This window comes from Terrapene carolina, unplaced genomic scaffold (genome assembly GCF_002925995.2).
Source record: "Terrapene carolina triunguis isolate 2854851 unplaced genomic scaffold, T_m_triunguis-2.0 Scaffold142, whole genome shotgun sequence".
Lineage (NCBI taxonomy): Eukaryota > Metazoa > Chordata > Testudines > Emydidae > Terrapene > Terrapene triunguis.
Window position 1 is genome coordinate 708,715 of NW_020664493.1, and position 22,704 is coordinate 731,418.

General features: G+C 39.7%; 1 protein-coding gene across 1 annotated transcript in view; it reads left to right on the forward strand.

The window, feature by feature from the left end:
- Positions 1-22,704, forward strand: part of LOC113406856 (FRAS1-related extracellular matrix protein 2-like) — a 206,255-nt gene that overhangs the window by 13,568 nt on the left and 169,983 nt on the right. The gene's annotated exons all lie outside the window — the stretch shown is intronic.

Below are 22,704 nucleotides of genomic sequence, written 5' to 3' on the forward strand. Positions count from 1 at the left end.
TGTACCTCAGAAGCCCCATGTTGGGGTTCCTGACCACGGGGCCCAATACCTCTCTCCGCACTCCCCATCAGTACCCAGCCCAAGCTGGGGAAGCTAATGATTCAACCAGCGAACCAAATTTGGTGATGAATCCTGGTCACATGCCACCTGAAGCACGTTGCGCATATGCTAAGAAGAATATTAGGAGCCATCGTGGACCCAATCCTTTCAGCACACAGGTCGTGTGGAGTCCCCGTTCTGCGTATCCTTTCCGTCAAATCCATTGGGGTTTGGTCACATGCAAGGTCTTACTCAGGGTGATTAGTAACAGATGAATTTCAATAATTGAGACTTTGGAGAAAGGGGGAAAATGTTTCTATTTAAAATATATCTAACAGTTGCTCTTCAGCAAAAATCATTTACCAGAACAAAACAAATATTGATACAAGATTTTGGAAACAATATGTGTGAACATGGCTAACTTTTTATCAGAGAGTTACATTTTAAGAAACGACCAGAGATCTTTCTAGGTGTAGATGTCCGTATGGCATGGTAGGTGATTGTTAAGTTAGGATGCTTTAGTATATTTTTCAATAAATTAAATTGCTTTATATCTAAGCAACAGTGAGTTTTAATTAGTTTAATTTAACACTAAAATCTCTTTTCAAGAACAAAGCTATTTTGAGCCGAATTGTGATCAGCCCTTGTGTCCCACTCTCCTCCCCCCCCCCCCCACACACACTCAAAGACAAGAAGCACCGTCCATCTAACAACCAATTGCAATAGCAGTCACTGTGAGCAGAAACTGCTCAGCTCACCCTCTTCCTAGTTAGTAAATTGCCCCAAAGGAGGTTGGCAATAGCCCTGAGCTCATCCTCGCTGGCCTGTGGAGTGGGGCAATGCACTGGGAGTGGGGCGCTCTACGCCATCCTTCTGGATGGCACAGAGTGTACCCCCTCCTGTGTGCCAGGGATCTGTCTAAGAGATGATGTCTCCTGAGGCACAAATCAGGCTCTTGGAATTAGAGGCCACTTTTCAAAATGTGATTGCTAATCTGTACTGGCCCATTGACACCAAGATGAACTAATTATTTATGGCATCCAGGCTTATTTTCCCAAAATATTTTAATTAAACCAGTACCTAGATCAGGGGAATGAAAGGGTAAGTACAGATATGTGTATGAAACACTGTGTGAAATATTTTGCATGCAATACCATAGTATTGTTATGGCAAGAGTCACCAAATGTCGTTACATGGAGTCTCCCAAGTTCTTTTTCTTAATGCGTGAGCTCCAGTGTTAGGAAGACTAGCAGTGTGGCGGTATTAGTTTTGTTACGGAAGGCTCTGAGTAGAGGGAGCTATGTGAACAGCTGGAGAGTTTGTTCTTTGCCTTGGTCTGTGATTAGAGTCAATTCTTGAGACAAATTTGCTCCCTAGGACATGGGCATTGGTGACGGGCAAGGCTTCCTGATGGCCAGATCGGCCTCTGTAGTGTTTGGCCACTTCTGTTGGTGTATATGTGTAGCTAAAACAAGGTACACATAGCATACACCCAGACTCCGTGTCACTGATTTTTCTTTTACTGGGAAGCCAGCTTGCCAAAGTCCTGGATATCTGCTGCCACTTGGCAGAGGGGCAACAGTATTTATTGTGTCCAATTGTAACCTGTAATAGTATGAGATTTTTTCATAATAATAAAAGGAATCGTTCTACTTCAAAGCTCATTGTTGATTTTCTAACCCTTTGGGTATTTTCAACAGAGCTCTACCAGATACATTATCATGTTGCACATACCTTACCTAGGTGGTAAGGTAACACTAACATTAATATTGTAGTCTTTTTTTAAACCATGGAAAACATTGAGTTGTATTGTATTTCAACATAATTTTGTGAGAAATGGTTGGCTAAAGAACTTGGAAGGGATGAAATTTGGGACTGAGACACTAATAGTTTTCTTTGTTTGGAATAATAACTAAATTATACTAGCAGGCTCTTCAAGATCTATAATTTCATGTGAGAAAAAAGCAGAAATTTGCCTTTCTAAATTTCACTCTTCCTCAAAAAGACATCAAAGCCTCTGTTGCGCAGGTCACGTAGATTTTTGGCAGAATGTCAGTGATGCAGAGACATTTGTTTCTATGTTCTTGATGCAAAGCCAGCTATTTCTGAGAGAATAAACACAACATTAAGGAGTGAAAGATTCAGTACAGAATACCCAAACCCACAATAGAATTATATATGACATGCTTCAATTTTCTCCTGTCTTGATTTCTGTCTCCTGAATTAGCATTGCTTTTTGAAATCTTGCAGTAGTAAACAAGGTTGTGATGTCTACTGTACATTACCTAAAGGTGTAAAATAAGTAATTCACTCTTTCTGTGGGAACCCTTAACTCTGGTTGAGTTGAACCACAGTGAAATCAGTCAGAATATGACTTGATCAAAGAATGAATGTTTGTTGAAATTACTCCATAAATATTATTTTAGGTAAGTCAAAAGCTGTATTGAACAAACACTTTCAAAAGTGATATTCTACTAAAGGTGGAGCAGAGTTGTGCTTACTATGTTTGGGAATTCTTTGGGGCAGTCTCTTAAGACAGCAAGTTGCTTTATAAGGATGGTTTCTTGGACAAATTTCACTATTCTTAGAACAGGAAATAACTGTACTATCTCAGATATTATGTGGTAACTGTATTGAGATTTTAATGGTGGTAACTCTATGTCTTCCGATTTACTGTTCTGTCCTGTATTGGGATCTGCTGGTACATACCCCTATGCCTGTGTGAAGTCCCATTGACATTAATATGAGTCCACATCGGTGCTGGGGAGCCATGCTTGCTGAGCCTGGTGCAGAAACTGGGCTTTGATTATGTATGGGTGGCACAAGAGCCACACTTATTTTTTTATTTTAATCATGCACACTGTAGTGATAGGTTGAAAAAAGAAAAAAGAAAGTTGTAAAAATCCTCCTTTTCATATGAGCAAACATTTAAATGTAGTGAATTTAAACTCTTAACTGCCTGGAATCCCTTGTCATGTTAATATTAACAACAAAGGAACCAATATTACCAGAAAGCAGGAAAGAACACAGGAGGCAGAAGTGGCAGTGGTAGGAAGAAATTGAAATCCAGGGTGATGGCTGAACTCCTGGACTTTACCCATGTTGTTGTGAGTACATGTTTATGGGATGTACAGTCACAAGCTCTTCAGAGCCTCCTGTAGTACATAAGTATATTTATTGGCTTGAGGATGGAGATTCAACCTTAACTCAAAATGTCTGAGCCTTTAATTGGTTTAAGACAGACTCTTTGTGTAGTTTATACATAGTATAATAGATTTATGATAGGCTTTAATAAGTATGGCAACTTTACAGTGTTAAAGAAGTCAAGTCAGCTTGATACATGGTGCCTTCTGTATATGTGTAGAGTTAGCATTTCAACTGTGCAAAATGGCACTAATCCATTTGGAATGAAAGTTAATGCACAAATTTGTTTCAGTGCATTGAAACCCTGTTCCTCTCGCAGAAAATTCCACACCATATCCCCTTATCCACTATGTGGAGCATTCTTGCTTCATAGATGAGAAATGACTGAAGTAAATACATGACTGAAATCTAAGGACCCTATTCTACCTTCATTTTATGCCCAGTGTGATTCAGATTTATTTTATGTAATCTTAATGAGAATGTGGAGCTAAATGTCTGTCTTGTTCAATCTATGAAAAATTGTCATTTTCCTCTTGGAGTTTGGTGCATGTCTCAAGAAACATGAAACTAGTTCAGATGGGTTACACTGACTTTATGGGCAGATTCTGCTGCTAGTGCAGAGCAAAATGGACAGAACATACCCCAGCATCTGGAACCATAATGTCAAAGTATTGCACAGACCTTAACTAATTAATCCTCAAATACCTCTGTAAGATGAGGAAAAATCATTTAACAGATGAGGAAGAACATTGATAGAAAAGTTGTCGTATGCCCAGAGTTGCACAGCCAAGAATGCTAGAGCTAATACTGGAGTACAGGCGTTGTTTGATCCCAATCCTGTACTCATTCCCTCATACAGTGCTGGCAGTAGAAAATCAAAAGCTTCTTTTTTATCAGTGCCATCAGGAAGTGCATAGCTTCATTTTTTTGCACATAAAATTATCCTTTCTATTTTGATATGACAGATACCTTTGAAACGTTTAAGGCCAGATCTTAACCTGGTATAAATTAACGTAACACCATTCACTTCAGTGGAAGTGCCTTGACTTACACTTGCTGTGAATCTGGCCCCAGTACATGTTACATCTGGGGACCTTGTTGCTGAGTCTTTCATCTCTTGTCTGGCCCTTTTAATGTCAGTGGTTTTTGGTTTGTTTCCTCCTCTTCTTTCTCTGCAAGCCATCTGGTGCTCAGAGCACTTAAGAACAGAACTGAGTTCCTGGTTGGAGGGATTCAGGTGGTATGTCTCAACTAGACCTGGTCGGGAATTTTTCGATGAAATGTTTTTTATCAGAAAATGCTGACTTGACAAAGCTGAAACTTTTTGTGGGAAAGGGGCTGGTTCTGAGGAATTTCCTGTTTAAAAATAAAATTTGGGCGAGGGAGGGTTGAAAATGCCAAAACAGAGTTTTTCAACAATTTCAGGAAAGTTCAATTTTTCAATTAAAAATAACTTTATTTCAAAATGTAAGCTAATTTATAGTAAAAATGTAAAAAGATGATGTTGAAATTAAACAGAATGCTTCAAAATTATCAAAACAAAACATTTTGATTGACCCAATCAACATTTTTTTTTATTTATTTTTGGATCTCAAAATGTTTTCAAGATTGACTTGTCCTGATTTGAAATGGGAACACTTTCCAAAATCTCAAAATCTCATGGGATGGGTAAACTGTTTCCTGCCTACTCCTAGTCTCAACAGTAATCCTCACCCCCAGACTGCAGTTTGGAGTCTGTCAGAACTGCTTCTTAAGGAGTCCCATCCTTCCTGACCAGTGATATGGTGCCTTGAGGGTGGAATGATTTTGAATGAGGAAACAAAGATTCATATAGTTGTACCAGGAATGCTGAGGATCCCCAGTGAAGGAGAGAAACAAGAATCTGTGATTAGGGCTCTTTTGAGCAATCTTTCTGTCTTTAAGCCAAAGCCTGGGAAAGCCCAGGCTCGCTGAAAATGGCGATTTACATCATTAGATAAATATCACTTGAACGCTTCATTTCAGATCCCTAAATACCTTATCACTGCAGCACACTTTCCTGATTTACCACTTGGTTAAATCCTCACAGAATCAAGGAACCTTTCAAAGATAGTTTTAAATGCTTAATTTACAGACTTAACTTCTGGGTAAACTTCATAGACAGTTTCCATATATGTTTATACAAGAAATGATGTTAATAAAAGAAACCCATGTCTACTACTTAAAGCAATCTTCCATTATTAAACCTTATAAAGTATCGCTATTTTGTCTGGGTCATATTCCTTGTTTATATAAACATTACATAAAACATTTTTGGAATTTCAATCCCTCCTCCCTCCCCAGTTTGTTCATTTCAGAGAGAGAGAGAGAGTGAACGATCAGTGTGGTGTTCCTGGATGTAATTATAGTGTTAAAACAGGTGTCAGTGCTATTTCTTTGAAGCCACGACACTGATGTGGCTTCCAGTATGTGGTATAATAATTTAGGAACAGAAGTTTTGGAGTTGTATCAAAATATCTGGCAGTTCTTAAAGAATCAATGTACTAAAATAACGTTAAGAATTATTTGGAGTAGCCTTGTGCAAACTCTCTTGTGGGATTTGGGCATGTCAGTTATGAAAGGAAAGTTCAATTACATTTATCTTTGACACTAAAAACTGGGGCATCCTGGGTTATGCTAGTGGTACCTTTCGTCACGTGGACTGTGTCTAGACTGGAATAAAACACCTGCAGCACCGAGTCTCAGGGCACTGGACAGTTGACTCGGGCTCACGGGGCTTGGGCTGCGGGGCTAAAAATTGCAGTGTAGGTATTTGGGCTGAGCCCTACCCCAAATGTCTACATGACAATTTTTAGCCCCACAACCTGTGCCCCATGGGCCCAAGTCAGTTGAACAGGTCAGCTGCGGCTATGCTGTGGGCCTTTTATTGCAGGGTAGATGTTCCCTTGGTGACGACTGAATAGGATTCTGATCTATTGCCAGTCTTGTTGCAGCTGTTTTGGTGTCCAGACAATTTTCCACATACCACACTTCTCACTGTAAGCTTTACCAGAAGATTTAAATAGTAGCTTGACACTACAGTATAAAAAAATCTTTTCTGTAACTGAATCATTGGGGTTTTTTTTGGTCATTGCTTTATGGGGCTGAACAGTCAAAGCTAAATGAAGAGCTATGTAGAAAAACGTAAAGAATAAGAGAGGTTCCATGCCCTTTGTCAGCAGGTGATTACAGTGGGAAATGTAGAGGGCTCAATCCAGCTCCCATTAGTGGAAAGACGCCCATTGACTTCAGTAGGAGTTGGATTGGTTCTGTTATGTTTAGCTCTTTTAGAGCCACGTTTTGCTTGCCTTGCTCACCTGAGTAGGCCCACTGATTTCATCGGGAGGATTCTGGTGAGTGAAGTAAGCAAGATTTGACTCAGATAATGCTCTGTACGCTCAAGTTCTGTGCAAACATGAACTACTTAACAGGGCTGGCCGTAGGTGTTTTGCTGCCAGTATGAAAAATGTGTTTGCTGTCCTCTGAGTAGCTGAGTTAAAAAACAAACAAACCTAATGACAACAACAAACAGTGGGGCAAAAGAATAAATAAATAAATAAAGTGGCAGGCAGGGGGGAGGCAATTGGAACAGCGGAACCAAAAAGGGGAGGGGGGAAGGGGGAAAGGCCAAGTGATGAGGCAACTCCATGAAAGCAGGCTGCCCTGAGTGCATGCTCCTTAGGTACCTAATGTAAAAATCTAAGCACTGACTTGTTTGTTATTATGCATAAAAAGGCATGGCTAACAGTAAAAATAATAAAAGCAATAGTCAGTAAAGTGAGGTCCAAATACAAGTATTAAGAGATTAAGGAGAAACATTAGATTTAAAGTGAAAAATGGCGGACTCTAGGGGATAAAATGGATTGCTGGTGACATGAGAATTTACAGAAAGACACTAATGCCTAAAAGGAGTTATAATAAAGCTGTGCAATAATACCAGGGCTTGGATACAAACATTTTTGACTGAGGCAGCCTAAATAGGTGCTAGAGAAACATGACAAGCTCCATCCTTTCCTAATAGCTCAGGCAATTTGGTTGCACAGTATACTGCACTGAAGGGTACACAATGGAGCTATGACTATTATTCTTATTTATAGATTTATTAATCATTTAATAACACCGGATCCCTGAATTCCGCCCATAATAATTTTCCAAATTCTGCATCTACAGAAGATGTTAACCCAGAAAGTTTAGGCTTATATTGGGTGCATCTGGCCTTTCTGAAAAGTTGTATACAGTAACTCCTCGCTTAATGTTGTAGTTATGTTCCTAAAAAATGCGACTTTAAGCGAAACGATGTTAAGCGAATCCAATTCCCCCATAAGAATGAATATAAATAGGGGGTGTTAGGTTCCAGGGAATTTTTTTTCACCAGACAAAAGACTATATATATATACACACACACACAGAGTATAAGTTTTAAACAAGCAATTTAATAATGGTACACAGGGATGATGATTGTGAAGCTTGGTTGAGGTGGTGAAGTCAGGGTGGAATATTTCCCAGGGAATGCCTTACTGCTAAATGATGACCTAACACTTGACTGAGCCCTCAAGAGTTAACGCATTGTTGTTAATGTAGCCTCACGCTCTACAAGGCAGCACGAACAGAGGGAGGGGAGACAGCATGACAGACGGAGACACACACCTGTGAGAGAGAGAGTGAGAGATGCACATTGCCCCTTTAAGTACGCTGACCCCGCTTCCTGATCTAAAGGGGCCTTTTTAGATCAGGAAGTTGAGACAGCAGTTGCGGCCAGCAAGCTCCCTCCGTCCTGAGCCCTGTCGTGTCCCCTGCTCTATGGAGGTGGGGTAAGCGGGTGGCAGGAGCAGGGGGGAGGGGGACACCCTGATATTAGCCCCCTTCTTCTTCCCCCCCCCAACAAGCAGGAGGTTCCCGTGAGCAGCTCCGAGGCAGAGGGCAGGAGCAGCACATGGCAGTGTGGGGTGGGACAGCTGAACTGCCAGCAATTGATAGCCTGCTGGGCGGCTGCCGCACGGGGAACTTAGGGGAGCGGGGAGCTGATAGGAGGCCTGCCAGTCCACCCTGGTTCCAAGCCCCCACCAGCTAGCTTTAAAGGGCTGCTCTTTCTGCAAGCAGTGGACAAAGCAGGCAGCTGCCAAACGGCGTTATAAGGGAACTTTGCGCAACTTTAAACGAGCATGTTTCCTAATTGATCAGCAACGTAACAACGGAACAATGTTAACCAGGACGACTTTAAGTGAGGAGTTACTGTATATGCAATCTGATTTTATATAGGTTAACTTCAGAGCTGTGTTAGAATTGTTTTCTGACAAACAAAGCTAGTGATTCTTGATCTACTAGAGAACATTAAAACATGAGATATCTTAGTTTAAATAATATAAGTATCTATTGGCATTAAACAATTACAGCACCTGCTTCTTAAATGAAACATATTTATCTTTTGCCATCATAATAATCCTTCTTTCTGGCAGCTTAACAGCATATTAGCAAAGACCATATGATGGGTTTTATTGCCTCTTTATATTCAAATTCTTATTTGTGTTGCATTATGTGACTTATTGACTCCATGAATTGACTCCTCCCTGGTCGGCTTCCCAACTCAGCTCTGTGGAAGGCGTTTTGGCAGGAGTTTTGAATATGATGTAGCTGAGCCTGAAGCTTACAGCCTTTTAGTGAGAGGATGGATTAGTGCTGCTGTTTGGAAAGACACGAGCTATCAGCCTGAGGAAAAGGAACCGAATTGTGTAGGTGGTCTTGCTCCTAGGATTTCAGATGGCAAACACTCACTGTGATGTGAAGGAGGAGTGATGATGTCCGTGCTAAAAGTCAGGCTTTGTTGCATGTAGGGCTTAAAATATAGGGCTTCTGTAGAAGAAAAAGACATCTTCTCATAAAGGCACAAGACCTGTTGCTTCTGTGGTCCTGGATATTTGTGCCCAGTTGGCTTTCTGAACCTGCTGTTTCCCTGCCTCTGTGGGAAGTTAAGACACAAGGATGGCAGTCATGAAGAATTGTGGAGACTTCATAATAGAAAGGTGTCCCCTGAAAAGATATTAAATGACAGACAGCCACACAAAAAATGAGAGATTTATTATTGAAAGTTACCTTAGTGCTCCTGATTGAGGCTAAACTTACAGGTATAGAAATTTTAAAGAAAGAAAAGTTTTAGAATATCAATATATAAAGAGCTGAAACTTAGAATAGGAAGAGCAGAACCTGCTTCAGATTTTGTGTAGATTCTGTGCTGTGTCCATCTTCCACTTGGCGCCCCATAGGTTCACAGAGTTTAAGGTTAGAAGGAACCATAGGATCATCTAGTCTGATCTCTTGTACATTAAATTTCACCCAGAAACCCCTTCACTGAACCAAATAACTTGTGTTTGTGTAAATCATATCTTCCAGAAAGGCATCCAGTTTTGATTTGAAGCCATTAACAGATGGAGAATCTCTACTACCCTTGGTAGTTTGTTCCAGTTGTTAATTACCCTCACTGTTAATAATCTGTGCCTTATTTCCAAAAGAATTGACTTCCTTCAGCTTCCAGCTATTAGTTCTTATTATGCCTTTCTCTGATAGATTAAAGAGCCCTCTAGTACCCAATATTTTCTCTCAGGGAAGATACTCGTACACTGTAATCAAGTAACAACTTAATCTCTTTTTGATAAGCTAAACACATTGAGTTTGTTACATCTCTCACGGGGAGGCATATTATCCAGCCCTCAAATAATTTTTGTGGTTCTTCTCTGCACCCTCTTCAGTTTATCAGCATCCTTTTTAAAATGTGGACACCAGAACTGGATGCAGTATTCTAATATTGCTCTCACCAACTTTGTATTCAGCGGTAAAATCACTTCCCTGCTCCCCTGTTTATACATTCTAGGATCATGTTAGCCTTTTGTGCCACAACATTGCACAGGGTGGTCATGTTCAGTTGCATGTCCACTGTGACCCCTAAATCTTTTTCACAATCAGTGCTTTCCAGGATGCAGTCCCCCATTCTCTAGGCATGACCTGCATTCCTTGTTTCTAGATGTTAAACTTTGTATTTGGATATATTAAAACACATTTTGTTTGAGAGGGCCCAGCTTACCAAGCAAATGTGATCACCCTGTGTTACTGCCTTGTCCATCAGGAATAGCATCCCTGAGACCATCACGGCAAACCTGGTGGCTGAACTTTATGACTTTGTCCTCACCCTATTTCAGATTTGGGGACAATTTATACCTTCAAGTCAGCGGGACTGCTGTGGGTACCCGCATGGCCCCTCAGTATGCCAACGTTTTTATGCGTGACTTAGAATAACGCTTCCTCAGCTCTCGTCCCCTTACGCCCCTACTCTACTTGCGCTACATTGATGACATCTTCATCATCTGGACCCATGGGAAGGAGGACCTTGAGGAATTCCACCAAGATTTCAACAATTTCCACCCCACCATCAACCTCAGTCTGGACCAGTCCACAGAAGAGGTCAACTTCCTAGACACTACAGTGCTAATAAGCGATGGTCACATAAACACCACCCTATACCGGAAATCTACTGACTGCTATACTTACCTACGTGCCTCCAGCTTTCATCCAGACCACATCACACGATACATTGTCTACAGCCAAGCTCTAAGATACAACCGCATTTGCTCCGATCCCTCAGACAGAGACAAACACCTACAGGATCTCTATCAAGCGTTCTTAAAACTACAATACCCACCTGGTGAAGTGAAGAAACATATTGACAGAGCCAGAAGGGTACCCAGAAGTCACCTACTACAGGACAGGCCCAACAAAGAAAGTAACAGAATGCCACTAGCCGTCACCTACAGCCCCCAACTAAAACCTCTCCAGTGCATCATCAAGGATCTACAACCTATACTGAAGGATGATCCCTCACTCTCACAGACCTGGGGAGACAGGCCAGTCCTCGCTTACAGACAGCTGATTTAAAAACATTTACCCCAGCAGATGGTGTTTAACATCCTCTATGGTTACTAATGGCCTGGAAAGTACTTCATCTTCATTACCTGCTACAAGCATATCATATTGCTTCTTTCCAAATACAGAACAGAAATATTTACTGAGCCCATCTGTCTTTTCTGCATTAATATTAACAACATTACCATCTTCATCTAGTGTTGGGTCTATACCATTGTCAGAATCTCTTTAATACCTAATATATATTTAAAAAATCATTTTCATTACCCTAATCCCTGCCAACTGTGGATTTTTCCCTGCTGTCTTTAAGCTTCTCTTATCATGCCAGGAGGTCTGCCAGGGAGCTGGTTATAGCTCCCAGATTCTCATAGACTTTAAGGTCAGAAGGGACCAATATGATCGTCTAGTCTGACCTCCTGCACAACGCAGGCCAGAATCTCACCCACCCACTCCCACAACAAACCCCTAACCTATGTCTGAGCCATTGAAGTCCTCAAATCATGGTTAAAGACTTCAAGGTGCAGAGAATCCTCCAGCAAGTGACCCGTGCTCCACGCTGCAGAGGAAGGCGAAAAATTTCCAGGGCCTCTGCCAATCTGCCCTGGAGGAAAATTCCTTCCCGCCCCCAAATATGGTGATCAGCTAAACCCTCAGCATGTGGGAAAGACTTACCAGCCAGACACCCAGGAAAGAATTCTCTGTAGTAACTCAGATCTCACCCCATCTAACATCCCATCACAGGCCATTGGACATATTTACCGCTAATAGTCAAAAATCAGTTAATTGCCAAAATTAGGCTATTCCATCATACCATCCCCTCCATAAATTTATCAAGCTTAGTCTTGAAGCCAGATGCGTCTTTTGCCCCCACTGCTCCCCTTGGAAGGCTGTTCCAGAACTTCACTCCTCTGATGGTTAGAAATCTTCGTCTAAGTTCAAGTCTAAACTTCCTTATGGCCAGTTTATATCGATTTGTTCTTGTGTCCACATTGGTACTGAGCTTAAATAATTCCTCTCCCTCCCTGGTATTTATCCCTCTGATATAGTTATAGAGAGCAATCATATCTCCCCTCAGCCTTCTTTTGGTTAGGCTAAACAAGCTGAGCTCTTTGAGTCTCTTTTCAAAAAACAGTTTTTCCATTCTTCGGATCATCCTAGTAACCTTTGTCTGTACCTGTTCCAGTTTGAATTCATCCTTCTTAAACATGGGAGACCAGAACTGCACACAATATTCCAGATGAGGTCTCACCAGTGCCTTATATAATGGTACTAACACCTCTTTATCTCTACTGGAAATACCTCTCCTGATGCATCCCAAGACCGCATTAGCTTTTTTCAATGCCGTATCACATTGGCAGCTCATAGTCATACTGTGATCAACCAATATTCCGAGGTACTTCTCCTCCCCTGTTACTTCTAACTGATGAGTCCCCCGCTTATAACAAAAATTCTTGTTATTAATCCCTAAATGCATGACCTTGCACTTTTCACTATTCAATTTCATCCTATTACTATTACTCCAGTTTACAAGGTCATCTAGATCTTCCTGTATGATATCCTGGTCCTTCTCTGTATTGGCAATACCTCCCAGCTTTGTGTCATCCACAAACTTTATTAGCACACTCCCACTTTTTGTGCCAAGGTCAGTAATAAAAAGATTAAATAAGATTTAAAAAGATTGGTCCCAAAACCGATCCCTGAGGAACTCCACTAGTAACCTCCCTCCAGCCTGACAGTTCACCTTTCAGTATTACCCGTTGTAGTCTCCCCTTTAACTAGTTCCTTATCCACCTTTCAATTTTCATATTGATCCCCATCTTTTCAAATTTAACTAATAATTCCCCATGTGGAACCATATCAAATGCCTTACTGAAATCAAGATCCACTGCATTTCCTTTATATAAAAAATCTGTTACCTTCTCAAAGAAGGAGATCAGGTTGGTTTGGCATGATCTACCTTTTGTAAAATCAGGTTGTATTTTGTCCCAATTACCATTGACCTCAATGTCCTTAACTACTTTCTCCTTCAAAATTTTTTCCAAGACCTTGCATACTACAGTTGTCAAACTGACAGGCCTGTAGTTACCTGGATCACTTCCCCCCCCCCCTTCTTAAAAATAGGAACTATGTTAGCAATTCTCCAGTCATACGGTTCAACCCCGAGTTTACAGATTCATTAAAAATTCTTGATAATGGGCTTGCAATTTCACGTGCCAGTTCCTTTAATATTTTTGGATGAAGATTTTCTGGGCCCCCCGATTTAGTCCCATTCTTTGCTGACTCTGGCCGCAGGTGCAGGTCAGTGCAGCCTGGGAATTGCTCTGAACTGAGCTAGCTGGCCATGCTCCCTAAGCAGCTGTATACCAACTAACAATTTCTGGGGAGCTTTGCATTCTAGCCACTCCACCTGTACATCCTTCCACACCCTACATATGCCTCTCTGTTGCCCCCCTGTGCCACGGGATGCATTGAAGAAAGTATAGAAGCCAGATTCTGAGGTTTACATTTGCTGGAGACTTCCCCCTGCCAAGTGTATCCACAGCTAAGTGCTTAGGGTCAGATTTTGCTTTCTTTATATTACTTGAGTGGGGCAGAGATTCTTCACCCAAAGTTTTCATGTGAGTGTTCCTATCTAATATCAAACAGGCAAAGAATTCCCTTATCCTCCACAACATACATATGATGTATCACCAGGATTGCTTTTAAGCTGAATGTTTTAAGTTTGTATGGAGACATCCATTAATGTTTTTGTTTCTGTCTATTCATTACTTGGCCTCTCTATTGAGACTGCCAACGTGGGGGCAAATTGTGATGCTATTTAGGATGTGGAAACTGGTTTATTGGGAAAAGGAATGACTTTAGCAACTTTTGTTCACCTGGGCTAAATTTTAACCAGTGATCTATGGATGAAAGGCAGTGTTATTGTTTTATTGATCTATATCTTTAATCTTTTGGGAGCTGACCCCTCTGGTCTGATCCAGCAAAACTGGACCCGGTTTGGGAGGACAAGTAACTTTGTGTTCTCCTGAGTGGAGATGCTATCCTGAATCAGAGCCCTTAAGCTGTGGTATTACTCATTCATGTGCTTGAAGTTCAGCACATGCTTAAGTGCCTTTGCTGGATCCTGAAAGATGCTGAGCATTCTGGCCCAATCAATACTTTCATATACTTCTGAAGAAAGGAAGAGACTGGTTTTATTTAATACATGCACACTATATTTGGATGAAATTCAAGTTCTCACAGTAGTAGTAGGACATATTCTTTATAGCTGGTAACTAAGAATTTAAAAAGAGGAAGGTGAGAGGAGTGAAGTTGGGAATAATAAAAGCAAAGTGAAAAATCATCAATACAGTAAATGAAGTAGTTTTTTGTTTGGATTTGGCCTAGATGGGAATTTCTTAAACTGGTATATTGTGGTTTGGTTGCCTACATGGGAGTCTCTTCAGTTAATCTTTCTTTTACAGAATGCTCAACAGCTAATTAGTTTTTGGTTTTAGTAATAGAAGGAATTTTGTTAAGAACAAGGCTCTTAGAAAGCTCTGTGAAAAGAGATTTTTCTATTTTCTTCTTTCAGAAGCAGGCTTTCAGCTTGTTTTTTATGGTAGAATCATTAGTAAAACATTAATTCTTTAGACTCGATAGAACATTTCCCTGTATGTTTGCCAGGATTCAAATTCCAGTTACTTGTAACTTAAGTATTAGCACACTGCTTCTGTCACTTTACTGTTTCACACACATTTTCTTTGGGATTGAAGGAATGCTGTTATCACACACCTTGCTGCCTCGGTAAAGCTTTGTAGTTAGGGTGGGGCACATTGATTAAAGCAGTAAGAATGCCTTTGGTGCAAATTTAGGGCCTGTTCTAATGTCCAGTGAAGTCAATGGGAGGTTTTCCAAGGAGTTTAGGATGCTTTGGATGAGGCCCTTTGGGTGGGAGTCACAAAGATATTTAGGCACCTAACTCCTCCTGAAATCAGTGAGAGTTAGGCACCTAAATACCTTTATGAATCCACCCTTTGTGCCTAGAAGTTAAGGACCATTGAAGTCAATGTGAAGTTTGCCAGGATTTCAGTGGGATCAAGATCAGATTCTATTAGAGAAATGGACTTCAGTAAAATACATTATGTACAGTTGTAAAAATTTGGGCAAAAAACCATCTTTTAGTCTCACAAGCGTTCAATCCTTCACAGCCATTGCTTTCTCTAAAACTCTAGCTCCCCTCCTTCAGTGTCTACAGGGATGGTTGACTGTCTCCCCATGTAGTACTTTCAAGAGGCAAAAATTTTTCCTCTGTAGTTCACTCTCCCAAAGTCAGGGACGAAGCATTGCTGCATCTAACTGCTGGACTAGTTGATTCCTTTCCCCCTCACTAAATTCACTGTCTCAGTTCCTCTTCCTGCTTTGTAGTTAGACATACAGTATGGAGAAGGAACCACCAGCATCAACAGCATTGAGTGGGGTGAGGCAGGAGAAAAATCATCTGTTAGCTACTTGCCCCAACAGCTGCAACACTGACCGTACCCCCCAGCAGCAGGTGAGAGGGAAAGATTTAAAAAAACGCCAGCAACTTTTCACTGTCGTCCCAGAGATTTGGGGTTTGAGTCAGGACAAACTTCTAAAACTGAGGATGGTTTTGGTCAAACTGGGACTGTTGGCAGATTTCTGGTCTTCTTCACTCTCCGATTAAGGCCAAAGGGAAAACAATGGCAGGCTTCAGTCTTGTTTCCAGATAAGAACTGGCAGTATGGTTCTGCAAGCGAGCAAGGGATTGGAAAGGAGGGACTGTTATTAATTTCTAGTTTCTAGTTGCACCCGTGATAAGCGAGGCCCTTTTAGAAATTCATGAAGAGACAGTCCTTGCTCTAAATTGCTCATAGCATTAGAACATATAATCACATAGGGGAAGGAGAACAACAACTAGGGATTTTTTTTTTTATTACAGATCAGCTAGATTGTCCATAGCAGGGGTAGGCAACCTATGGCACACGTGCTGAAGGCGGCACGCATACTGATTTTCAGTGGCACTCACACTGCCCGGGTCCTGGGGCCTCTACATTTTAATTTAATTTAAATGAAGTTTCTTAAACATTTTAAAAACCTTATTTACTTTACATACAACAATAGTTTAGTTATATATTATAGACTTATAGAAAGAGACCTTCTAAAAACGTTAAAATGTATGACTGGCATGCGAAACTTTAAATTAGAGTGAATAAATGAAAACTCGGGACACCACTTCTGAAAGGTTGCCGACCCCTGGTCCATAGCATGGCACTCCAGCACGGCTGGAATCTTTAAAATGGACTTAAATGTGGACAGGGCAGGGGACTTGCAGATGAGCTCTGGGAGTTTTTACCATCCATAGAAGGCTATGTGAAGGAAGATATGGAAGCAATTGTATTGCGTTCTAATCCCAGTTCTGCCAATCACTTGCAGAGCATCATTGGGCAAGTCACTTGACCTTTCTGTGGCTTAATTTCTCCCTTTGCAAAATTAAATTTATCTAGTATCTCTACATAGGTGGTGTTGCCTGTGTAACTCTTTGAAGACTAAAATTTCCATGTACAGTGTATTTATCTTTAAATATATTGCAGCAGATGCTTAGCTGGTTTAAACTGTCCTAACTCCATTGTCCTCAATGGAGCTATGAAAATTTGCACCACTGATAATATGCCTCATTGTCTTTAAAGGGTAATCCTTTTATTAAAGGGTGAGAAGTAACAAACTACAATGGTTAAGATACATTTCTTTTTTTCAAGTAATTTTAATGAGACCCTCTCCTCCATTGTTATCCAGCAAAATGTGATTTTTATTTATTTCAACAATAAATTGTCCCATAATTCCGCCTTTTATAACCACCAGAAAGGAGAGCAATGATGGAAAAAAGCATAGCCACTTGGTAATCAAAATGTCCAGTTAACTTTTTATTTATTTAGCCTCAACATGATTTCACTTTCTCCCTTTTGAACATGTCATCCATCGTATGTGTACCTGTTGCCATTGAGTATACATAGCACCAGCTCACATTTTGTATCCTTGTATCCTTATTCTTTGTGACAATTTCTTTCTCATGTCTCCATAATGATCGCTTCTCATCAGAATTCTTAGGGTTTTGTATTAATAAATTAAAAGGTAAAATGATTTATTCCAATTTTTATTTTAATGAATTGAACCAAATGGAATGATTATAGATATGCGGTATGTATGCATTTTGGACAAATAGCCCAGTAAAATACATGTCCATAACATTCCAAGTTTATTGCTAAACCCATAGACCAGGGTGGGTCACCGTAAATCATATTTTTCCAAGATGCATTAATGATCTGCAAATATTTGCCACAGATTTAGAATGGTTGAGGGGGAGGGGGAAGAAAGATATTTCAGGGGGTCTGGTTTTGCTCCTTATTGAGCCCCCACACTAAGTCCTCTAGAACAGCCCACACATCAGCTGCTAAATGCATTTTACTAATCCCACTTTTCAGGCAGCCAAGAGAATTAAGTTTCTATGGAATGGCTCTTTGCTACTTTCAGAGTGCTTACATATTGAAAGAGCAGAAGAGGGCCCCAAAGGAATTTATAACTTAGATTTACATGTCAGGTTAGTTAAATTGTTTATGGTAAAGCTCTAGTAACTGCAAAGTGAATTCAATAATGAGTGAATGCAGTTTTACATCATTCGTTTGCAAGTTACTTCTACTATTGTTTAAAGGGATATTAGCAACGTAAAAACACTGGGCCATATCATACCATCAATTTTTAAGCAGAAGTCGCTCCTGATAGGAACTCTGCCTAAAATATGTGGCCCAATATGTTCTATAAAATATTCCTTTTCTTGCTTCAGTTGCACCAGAGCTTATTCAAACTGAAATCATTTTGAAGATCTAATTTTTCACCATTTATACTGTCTACATTTTGCATTTCTCTCACATTTCACAGTTTAACAAGAACGGTCAGCTTTCACTTTGTTCATAGTCTTTACTACTCTTTGGTGTTTATGCACTACCAAAACGTTGTCTTGTGTTGGTTTATATCACTGCCTGGGAATATTTACATTATTTTTATTGGAATTTTGATTTATTTTATTTGGCGATCCTATTTATGTGTAAGCTCTTTGAGGTAGGACTGGATCTATCTATAAGGACTTGATCCTGTAAACATTTATTCATTCAGCTCCTTTATGCATATGCTTGATGATACAGCATTTTACTTACATGATTACATGTAGGCTTAGAAGAATTAGATTTTTATTGGTAAATATCAGTAAACATCAATTTCATCACGCATATACAAACTGTTGAAAAAATATTTCTATAGATAATAATCAAAATGTGCAGATAGGCTGCATAAGAAAAATGCTGCTTGAGAACTTATTACAGTTTGATTTAAGGATATTGATCTTGTATATCTTGACATGTGAAGTTGACCATTTGTGTTTTAAAGGTTATAAAGCTTAAAATTTTTGAATCACAGTGTCTACTCTCACTAAACAATTATTGTCTGATCCCTCCATAAATTCCTGCAACTGTGAAAATTTAAATTTATAAAAATCGAAAAAAGATGCTTAAAAATAAACCTTGATATTATCCGTCAAAATTATAAAAAAAAAAAAAATGAGTTTTGCCAAGCTTAGTTACATGCTGTTTTTCTATAGAATATTGGCTTCATTCAATGCCCAGGATAGATCCACAAGGGGGCACAAATAAAATTGAATGGGCAACAATAAATCTGGCATTTCATAACTTTTAAATGCTTGATTTTGCAACCTAAATAACATTCTTTTAACACACTTCAGGTACACTAACATGGGTGTTTTCATTTTGACTTAAGGGAGACTTTTAAGCACTCTTTCCCATGGTATTGCCTCTACTTAGTTTTGTTTTTTGTTTGATGTATGTCCAGAGTAAGTTTGGTTTTATGGAAAATAGGTCTTGTCAAACAAACCTGATTTCATTCTTCGAGGAGATTACAAGTTTGGTTGAAAAAGGTAGTAATTTACTGTGTAGATGTAATATATGTAGACTTTTGTAAAGTGTTTGACTTATAACTGATTTAAAAAACTAGCACTATACAACAACAAAGCACATGTTAAATGGATTAAGAATGCCTAAATGACAGACTTCAAATGAAGTTGATGAAGGGAATCACCACTGAATGTGGAGTTATTCCAAGTGAAGTTCCTCAGGGATAGGTTCTAGGCCTGACAATATTCAATATTTTCATCAACAGTTGGTAAATGTAATATGACTGCTGATAAAATTTGCAGCTATCACGTTGGTAGAATGGTAAATAATGATGATGAGGACAGGGCAATCATACAGAGAGGTTGGGATTGCTTGGTAAGCTGGCCCATTCAAACAAAATGCATTTTAATGCAGCTAAATGTAAGATTGAATAGCTGGGAGGAAAGAAATCAGGCCATACCTACAGAATGGGCAGGGGTGTAGCCTGGAAAGAAGTGACTCTGCAAAGGATTTAGGGGTCATAGTGGACAAGCAATGGAACATGAGCTCCCAATGCAATGCCAGTGCAATGCCATATATAAACAGGGGAGTAGTGAGTAGGAGCAGCTCTGTATGTGGCATTGGGGAGATTGATACTAAAATGGTCTGCATCCAGTTCATGTTTTAAAAGGAGGTTGAAAAATTAGAAAGAATGCAGAGAAGAACCACAAAATGATTTGAGGGCTGGAGAAAAATCTCCTAATGTGAGTGATCTAAAGAGCTCAGTTTGTTCAGTTTAAGAAGATTGAGACGTGACTTGATTACAGTGTATTAGTATCTTCACAGGACAAATACTAGATACATGAGGGCTCTTTAATCTAGTGGAGAAAAGCATAACAAAAAAATAAAGCTGGCAGTTAAAACTAGACATTCAAATGAGAAATAATGTGCATGTTTTAGCAGTGAGGATGAAAGTCAGACTAAATGATCTAAAGGTCCCTTCTGGTCATAAAATCTATTAACCGTCTCATCAGTGAGGCAAGGTTCTGTAGAAACCTTTGCCTGATAGGCCTGATCCTACTTTCAGTTGAAGTCAATGGCAAAATTCTCAATGGTTTCAGTGAGGAAGGATGGGGTCCAAAGTACACAACTTGTGCAAGCCAAAGCACACTTGTACAATCTGAAAAAATAGTGCTGATACTACAAGTTTTTTTTTTCTTTTAACAAACCCAGAAAATTCTTTCACAAAAGTACAGTAGAACCTCAGAGTTACGAACTGACCAATCAACCACACACCTCATTTGGAACTGGAAGTACACAATCAGGCCACATCAGAGACGACAAAAAAAAAGGACAAATACAGTACTGTGTTAAACGTAAACTACTAAAAATGGGAGGGGGGAGCAGCATTTTTCTTCTGCATAGTAAAGTTTCAAAGCTGTATTAAGTCAGTGTTCAGTTGTAAACTTTTGAAAGGACAACCATAATGTTTTGTTCAGAGTTACAAACATTTCAGAGTTACGAACAACCTCCATTTCCCAGGTGTTTGTAACTCTGAGGTTCTACTGTGTAACGAGAATCTTAGGGTCATGTGGCTAAGAATTCAAAAGTCAGGAAATACCAGTGTTAAGGTTGAATCTTGTTGTTGTTATTTAGGCATATTGTGAAATACGTGGGGACTCTTCTCATAGACCAGGACCACATTGTGGTAGGCGCTGTATGTGCAACGTTAACTCTGGCTCTTTATGACTTTTGATAGAGTCTCTAATTAAATGATGGAATGTTATTTCTAAAATATGATACACTAATGTTTTTTCCCATACAAGCTCATGAGGTGGAACTTGTAATCTGAACATTCTTAACTTTTTTCCATTGAGTTATTTATTTATAAAAGTGTGCAATATTTTAAGAAAATAAAATCTACCTTTTCCTACTAAATTTCAAGGGCAAACGTAATTAACAAACAAGTATGAAAGTTGTCTAAAAGATGCCAAATTTATTGCATAAACACATTTTATCTCTGATGTATAACAGACCTAACCTGTATACCTTTCTTTTCTAAATAATTTTATATTTTGAAACACAGGTGCAGTGTTCTTAAGACTTCCATGGGCCAAATTCTGCTATGCTCAGTTATAGCAGGGTAAATCTAGAATAAAGGGAAGTCATCCAGATTTACGGTGGTAGAAAAGAGAGCAGGATTTAGTTGCATGTCTTTAAACCTTTTATATTTCTCCTACACAAGTGACTTTCCTGTTGTGTACCTATTAGCCAATGTGGCAGCTTCTGTACACTGTCCCACCAATATGCTTCAAACCCTTCTTCTGGACAGAACACCTCAAATGACAAGGCTGTAATAATTTTATCCACATTCACTGCTAGCCATGGTATCACTTAACACCAAATGCAATGCTATAGACAGTTTCCTGCTATGACCAGACACCAAGACTTACCAACTCATCTCATGTGGGCCCACCAGTTGGGTGAGGGCAATAAGTTTCATTGTAGTTTATTGTTTAATTGAGCTGGATTTGAACCTGTGACCTAAAGGCAAAAGGCTTTGTAGCCCACTAATAATCCCCTGAGCTACGAGGGTCCTTGACTTTGTGTGGCTAGTACATTTTCAAACAGGTCATCTTTCTTTTCTGCTCTACTCCTGCTCTTTTTTGTATTCAACTGAGGTTGATTTAGTAGGTAATGTGGCTCACAATGGTGTCTTGAACTCTGAATTCTTGTCATGCCTGAACTAGTATTCTACCAGAAGAAAGGCAAGTATTTCTTTCAGTGTTCAGCTTTGCATAAACAAGTCTTTCCTTGAACTTTGTTTATAGATATTGTTCATCCAATTAGCCACCTAAATGGGTAGGAGACATAACATTCTGTTTTAGGCAGTAGTGTGTTCTTAAGTATATGAAGTACATTTATCCTTTACACTGAAGAGTCAAAGTTTCAGTACAATTTCTTGGAAAACATGGGGAAGGGCTGGGTGGGTGGCGCTGTCGTTTGACATTTAAGTAATACTTTTGGAACAACTTCTAGCTTTCACTGTTGTTAATATCATCCGCTCTCCGGCCCAACCCACCTCTCCACTGTAAAATTGATAAGAGATCATCAAGAAGTTGATAAATGAGGGCTTGGAGGTTAAGAGTAGAATGAAATATTTGGGGTGGGATTCAGTGCAAAGCGGTATGTATCAGTAAACTTGTGCCTTCATTTTAGCAGCCTTTTCTTCAACATGAAATGTTGTTTAACTGCAAGTTCCACTAAAAGGGCTTGAGATATTTACTCCACAATCTACTAGCCCAAGGACTGAGATTCCCTGTCAGAGTGAAAAACACCTGTCCTCTTCCCCTCCCCTAAAGCCCTATCCTTCTGTGAATCCACTTTAGGCAGTGCAGCTCGGCACCATCCTCCACTCAGGGCTGTGTGTTAAGTGACTGTGCTCTGTTACTAGGATTTTGCTAAACTAGCAGGGCTTGCAATTTATTTCCATATAAGGACATTTTTAAATTGGAATTGGTTAACAAACTGAAAGCCATTGCAATAACTTTCTGTGAGTTCTGGCCTCTCTTTAATTAAGATGTAACAAAAATTGTTGTTTTGCTTTAATGTCTTTGAAGTTTTGATTTTTGCAATTCAGACTAACAACACG